Here is a 7,028-nt window from a genome sequence, read left to right as displayed (position 1 = left end):
GTCTGAAGTTACTCTCGAGTTATCCAGACCGCTCGGCGAGCCAAGAGATTCAATGTTATTTAGCATCTTTTTTTTTTTTACGAGGGCGTTTACGCAATTTTCAATTACGTTATTTTGGAACTTCCTTATCCAGATACTAGAAAAAGGGGGGTAGATCGGTTTTACCTTGTATATCCTTTGGTACATATATATGCACCCCGTTTACATGTTGGGAATACACGTGCTAGACGTGAAATTTATTATTATTTATTTATTAAATTTTGTCTTATTTTATTTTGGATTATCTTTTTTTCTTCTTTTTTTTTTATAAATTTTTTTTTTTACATCCCCTATTCCAGTCATTCCTCAAATTACTGGCTATCGAATCAAGAACATTCCTTCGGCTGATAACGTGGCTCGCACCCAAACCGAATTTCACGATCGATCTTAACCCTTCGTTTCTGGTAATTGCGAGCGCTTTCTGGAAAGGGGTCGAAGGGGATGAAATTTTCGAGGACTCCGCTGGCGCGTTCGATTAAACAGCGGTTGATTCTCTTGCTGAAACGATTTATCGAGAGGTTCTGTGACATATCGAATTTTCGAGGTAGGGTCCGGGTGGGGGGTCTGAGGACCTTCTGCAAAAGGACCAATTTGCCACTCGGCAAATTTGATTAGTTCGTAGTTTCATTACCTTCCAGTTTCACTGTCATCCCTTAAAATAATATAATTTCAGCGATACAGTCGCGCCCCCACCAACCCTCTATTCGCAATAATGAGCTTATAGTCGCCCTGTAGTCTGGAGTATTAACATTTTTTGGCGATTCTCCTTAAAAGTTCGAACCGCCTTGGTGGGAGGTTGCGTCATCTCCCAGTTATGACGAAACAATATCCTGGACCCGCGTCCAGGTCGTCGTAGTCGGGCGTCGCGACGCTCGTCTTATCCTTCCCACTTGTCTCACCCTGTACTACCCTCCCCCTCGGGTCTGTACTCCTCAGACTGTTTCATCCCGAAGCTCAGGCTGCGTCGTCTCCACCCCATCTGCATTCCTAGTCCCAACGAGCCGCAAAGGAATTCCAATTTTAAACAAAAGTTTCCTCACGGCAGGAACCTCCTCTGCTTTCTGTTGACTTCCCGTTTCTTTTCATCCCTTCACCCCTTTCCCATCCCCTCACCGCCCGTCGGATTCTGTCGAGGCGTCCATGCATACGAGGACGTCCCCTTCCACTCTCCACTTTACCCTCCCTCCATCCCTTGTACATATCATAAGGGTAGGTACACAAAAATACAATATTTTTCTATCGCTTTAACATCCCTACGATTTCCCATAGTGCATCGGGGGGGAAAAAAAAAGTTTACCGTCTGTCTCTGATTCTCTCTTGATGTGACCCCCCAGCGTAGCCGTGGGTCGGTTGAGGAATCGAAAATGGATCTGGAATATAGAGCAGCCCAGGTAGCTGAGGTGAAGGCGTGCAGCGGCGCGGGAGGAGCGCGCGAGTGCGTTATTGTAGTACGGGAGAGAGGGCTCTTCGAAAACGTGAGTAAGCGCGATATTACACAAACGCTAATCCATAAATTCTCGTGCAAACTGTAGAAAAGCACGCGCGTCTACCCTCCTGTACATTCTGACTCCCCGAGACGTATCGCTACCGCGTCTGTTGCAGTATCGATAAAACAGTGATCCCCCATTCGTGCCTGGAGCCTCCCGTCCAGGATTCCCGATGCTCTTATGCACTTTTCCTCCTTCCGTTATATTCCGGGGGACCTAACCTCTCCCAGAAGCCTCCTCGTAGTCTCTTATCCGGCATTCCACGTACACCCCCTACTTTCACTCCTCGGCCACTTTCTTTTTATCCATTGTCAGACCGGTGGCGCTTACGCCGATGCTGGCGCCTCGACGGGCTGGGCCTAACGGGGGTCGGTACCCGGTTTATCTTACTTCCCTCTTGGTCTTTGGCAGATCCACGTGGATTTTCCCATTTCTGGCACTTGGGTCGTACAATCGATGATCTGGGCTTTTGAGAACTTGGACCGGGTCGGGGATGATGACTGGGACTGGGTCCTGCAGTGGATTGGATTCTTTTTTTAGGGTTTCATGGGTACGGTATTGTCCCTGTGTGCGAATGGTTTTCGGTTTTGTCTCTTGGGACGATGAGGAGCGACCGAAAACGTGTAAACAGTGGGACCTTGGCCTTCGTCGAGGATATCGGGAGATGGGAAAATGGTCTGGTCGGAAGATGGTGCAAGATCAAAGTGCCTTGCGTATTTCATGACAAGACCGAGCAATTGGCAAACTAGCGACGCCGGAGATAGAACAGTAATTATAATGCCGGCACGAGTTTCAGGGTTTGCGCTGACGCTGATGGCGCTAAGTCACTGAGAGCACGTATAGGTATAGTCTAACGTGCTGAAGCGAGACGGAACGCAGAACGGTATCTTCGGGGTAAGATTCTGAGAGAGAGAGAGAATAAAACGTCGACTCGTAGAAACCAAGCGATACCGAACCACCTCCAGTCCACGTACCCACCGTGCAAAATTCACAATCTAATCCAACTAAGCAAATTAAGGAAAGTTCCTCGTTCGCTATACGCATCCTGTCCCTTGGTCCATTCCCAGCATTCCCTGAAACTTAGATCAAAGAGGTGTCGGCTTCCTGGTGATGTCGCAGTACCTATAGTTTTGTATGCTATTTATATCTATCGGTTAGAATCCCTTTGAAGCGTACACGGTTCTAGTTACATGGGACGTGAATACGAGGATGAAAATTTCTAAAAAAAATTTTTTTTTCAAAATTTTGCACCTTGCAAAATTTGAAAATTTTCTCATGTCATTGACAGTTTCGTATCATCTTGTGGGTCCGTTCGATCTAGATAAATCTCAAGTAATTTCACTGTAGGCAGTAACGCGCAACTGGGAGAAACTATGCGTCTGTTGATTACTCGCCTGGTAAACACAGGCCATTGTTATCGATTGGCCCAACAATCTGCCGCACCCATATTGACGCGATACAGCCTCGCAATTGCATAATGAATTGTTGGCTAATGACCCTACGGAGCTTGCGGAAACCGCAACCGGAGTGGAGGATGCCCGGTAGCAGCAGTAGATAGTAGTAGCAGGACTAGTAGTAGTGGCGGCAACACCACCGCCAGACAGAGTAAGGGGTCGGTCGGTTTTGATGTGCTTCAGGCACTTCCGGCATCAAACATGCAAGCGGGGTGCCTGACATCCGGCCTGTCGAGAGCTCATTTATATTTTGATGATTAATTAAAAGACACGGAAGACGCTAGGAGATCGGGTCGGACTGAGCGGGGGTCCATTTGAAATTTTTTTTTTTCATTAATGTTTCAGTACAGTCGGTGCTTCCGGGGAAAAATTTGGCGGCCATCTTTTGACGTCAAGTAGCCGCACGCGTCACTGTAAGTACCCAAGATAAATTCATCGTCGCCTCGTGGATCTTTAAAAAATTTTTTTTTCGCTTTATATAATATTGACCTAAAAAATTTATCTTTAAATTTTTTTTTTTTTTTCAAAAAATTTACACCCGGTACGTGGCAACGACGCTAAGCCTCTTACTGTTTAAAGTTCTTCTTTGTATGTCCGGGAGTACCGTTGACCAGCAACTTGTTCAAGAAGTTTGGATTTTACCCAACCACTCCGGCAACCCTGTTTATTCATACCATTCTTATTCCACGTCTATTCTACGCTGCGTCAATGAAAGACATGATACAGATAGATAAGAGGCTTTGCCTTACCGTTTGATGCATAAAACGTTGGGGCTCTTTAAAGCTTACTTAAGGGTTGCGAAACTTTAATATCCCTTACCCTCGGCCAGCCACACCTTTCTAAGTACCCGTCGAGTTTATTGTAGACAACGCCTACTTAGTGTTCGCAAAGTGAGTAAAAGTGCACGAACCATGGAAGAAGCTCGACAGACAAGTCGAGTGAAAAAAGTGACTGTGAATTTAAAAAAAAAAAAAAATTTTTTTTATTCCATTCCAAAAAAATAACGCCTTCGATATTTATCGACGTTAACGATGCAAATCGTCGAGCCGCTTAAAGCTATGAAATTGTCCGTCTTTACCGTATAATTATCGTAATCGGATCGCCTAGATTCGAAACGCTTAAATCACGCGAGACTGTATAAATCGGTACTGGTAATTCCCGCAATGAGGATCGTTAAGCGCCGGTCGAAATGAGCTACGGTCGCCATTGACGCTGGGCTCGGGTTTTAGTTTCGCCTTAAACCGTATTGGCGCTCCCGTCGCTACGCTGGGTTTACATCGCAGTTAAGTTACGCTGTAAAGTCTCTCTTCTCTGGCTTGAAGCGTCTTTCTCGTAGCCGGTGACACGCGAGGCCCGGATTTACCGGCCATTTGCCAAATGAAGACGAAACTGCCTCGTAGATTACTCCGGCCGATAGACCTCCCTTGAGTACTTTGTTACTACAATCTTATATATATATAAGATATATATATCTGCCTTCCCTTGACGTTGCCACTAGTAGCGCCTCGAGGTCGCCATTATCGCTATTACTTAACCTACCGTGAACATTCTGACAATTATTATTATTATCATTACTTTTACCTGATACAAGAAAAATGATTGAACGTTTTTGGTTTACGTACCTGAGGGTTGAATATAATAAATTTGAAAAGCATAAAAGATGAGCGTAAATTTTTTCGATTTTAAGATAACATCGACGTATGAATAGAACGCGTGGAATTATGTTGTTTTGTAATACGATCATTATCCGGTACTGTCATATGCTTTTGACATGTGCTTTTGACAGTCGCATAGGGGACGACGGGAAATTCGAGTTGGATCACGTGAACTGCACTAAGCACATGGACGCGCATGCTGGACAGAGGGTAGGAAGATCAGTGTATTAAATCTTCGGTGGGATTATCAGGAGTCTATATGTTAGGGGCTGATTCGGGGATGTTATTATTATCGGTAAGAAAAGATAGGCGTATTTGGAAAGGTGATACGGGAGTTTGTTGATGCGATGAATTAATGACAGGGCCTAATGAAGAGTCGGTAACGATCGCAGGAGATCTTGCCTCGCCGACTGGAGCGGAACCAGGACCGGATGGGACCTGCGAAATCCCCCGAAGTCCTGCGGAAATGAAACATTGCCGCCCTATGGCGGCTCTGGCAGCCGAGGGATGTGTAATGAAAATGCTGCGATCAAGAGAAACCATAGCAAGAAGTAATGAGGGTGATTATATTGACGTGTAAAGGGAGGTTAGTTCATCTTGCTCGTTAGCCGAGACTATTAGGTCCTGGGTATAGGTCGTGAGAGACTCAGGCGTTCAGGAGTGGCTGCGATATTGGGCAAAGTTTAAAATAAAAAAATTTTCAGTGTTACATATATACGTAAAAGTTGATAAAACGAGGGAGGAAAAAAAAGGAAATAAATTTTTTTTGATATATTTTAAAAAAAAAATTTTTCAATAAACAAAAACGTAAACTCGATTCTCGTACAGTTACACCTGACTGCGCTTCCTCTCGAGGACTCGTCTCGAGAGTCGTTACGAGATTCCTCGCAAGTCGAGCGAGCGTCCCTCGGAGACGTCATTGATAAGCGTCGCGACGCTAGGATGGTTTTCGAGCGATACTGTACATTGCTTTTAAATTGATAGAAGAAAAATCAAAAGATATATGAAAATTCGAGTGGACAGACTCTTGACCGTATATCGGGTATCATTTTAGTTCCACCTTTTAGCCGACAGAGGCGCTGGCCGGCTGTGTAGGCTGACTGGTAGTACCTATGTAAATTCCTATCGGATCGTAAGAGAAAGACCGGAGGATCGGTAAGGATCGGAATTGAAACGCGGCGAGAGATTCGCCTTTGTAGTGAATTAAACTCGTGTCCCCGCGAAGTGACGGAGTGACAAACGTAAAGCGTAATATCCTGCCGGGAACTAAATCGATAACTAATTCTGAAGGGAAGCCTGGGGGATCGGGAGACAACAGGTCACACTGCGAATAATATCCTCTGGCTTAGCCAGGGGCCTCTACGATCCACTTGATTTCAATTGAATTTAGAACCCCAAGACCCGTACCACCACAGGGACGCCGGGCGTCGTAGCAGTTACGCTGCTTAAAGTTTTTAAGGCCTGCGTTATTAAATAGTTGAAGGAATTACAAGCATTTTGGATTTTTTTTTTTTTTTTTTTTTCCTACATACCAGCCACGTCAAGTAGGCTGCTCGACGATTCACAAAGACTTTATTCATTCCATAGCCGTGACATCCTTTTTTCTTTTTTTCTCCCTTTATCCGTCTTCAAAAGCCTCGGCCCGACGTCCCCCAGGAAATTCGGTACCCAGCAACCGGGCTCCCTGTACCTTTACCTTCGGCGTATTACACGCTCCTGAAAAATTAGCATATAAATTATCGTGTGACAGGGAAGCCGCTTTGTAGTTGAGTGCCCCTATTGCTTTATGCTCAATCGGTCTTCGGCTCGTAAGGGGGATAGCAGTGCCTGCCTCGCTACGAATAAACCCTACATATACAAGTTGGCGACATCCACTTGTTTTACGTGGAATAATCAAAGGGTAGTTTATTTTGTTAATTTTATAGGGGATGAAACAAAAAATAGTGACGACGCTTGAAAATCAGGACGGTGATTTTTAGTCTGTCCTGCGAAACATCCCTTAACGTGTAAAACTGGTCTCGAAGCTCTGCAAGGATCATCCCACCCCTTATATACCTACACCAGACGTCTAACCCTCCTACCCCTACTAGATAAGGGTGGACGGCCACTCAATGAATATGCACGAGTCCTTTCTCGTAGCATATCTTGCTACAGGGAGGCCAGTCTCTACTTCCCATGTTTCATGCATTCAGATGTCCTTCTTACGTCGACGTCGACGTCGTGCCCTGTTAACGGTCTACTTACGCCCGCCCCCCCTCTTTTTTCCACCCCTCCCTCGACGGTTCTTACCTTCGTTAGACGTCGTTTAGAAACTCGCCTCGCATTTCTCGGTTAAATTTTCATGGCGTCGCTCTTTCCGTCTTTCTCTATCATTTTATTCTTACCCCCCCCCC

General features: G+C 45.4%; 1 protein-coding gene across 6 annotated transcripts in view; it reads left to right on the top strand.

The window, feature by feature from the left end:
• The window catches only part of LOC107268593 (teneurin-a), a 233,321-nt gene that overhangs the window by 83,864 nt on the left and 142,429 nt on the right, over positions 1-7,028 (top strand). The window contains exon 3 of one of the 6 annotated variants that reach the window (XM_015741517.2): positions 3,326-3,393. The exons of the other annotated variants lie outside the window; for them this stretch is intronic. The gene's annotated coding sequence lies outside the window, so the exon portion shown is untranslated. The remainder of the gene's footprint in view (positions 1-3,325; positions 3,394-7,028) is intronic. 6 annotated transcript variants of the gene reach the window in all.

Source organism: Cephus cinctus, unplaced genomic scaffold, assembly GCF_000341935.2.
Source record: "Cephus cinctus unplaced genomic scaffold, Ccin1 Ccin1_scaffold0566, whole genome shotgun sequence".
NCBI classification, from domain to species: Eukaryota; Metazoa; Arthropoda; class Insecta; order Hymenoptera; family Cephidae; genus Cephus; species Cephus cinctus.
This window is presented reverse-complemented; position numbering and strand designations above follow the sequence as displayed.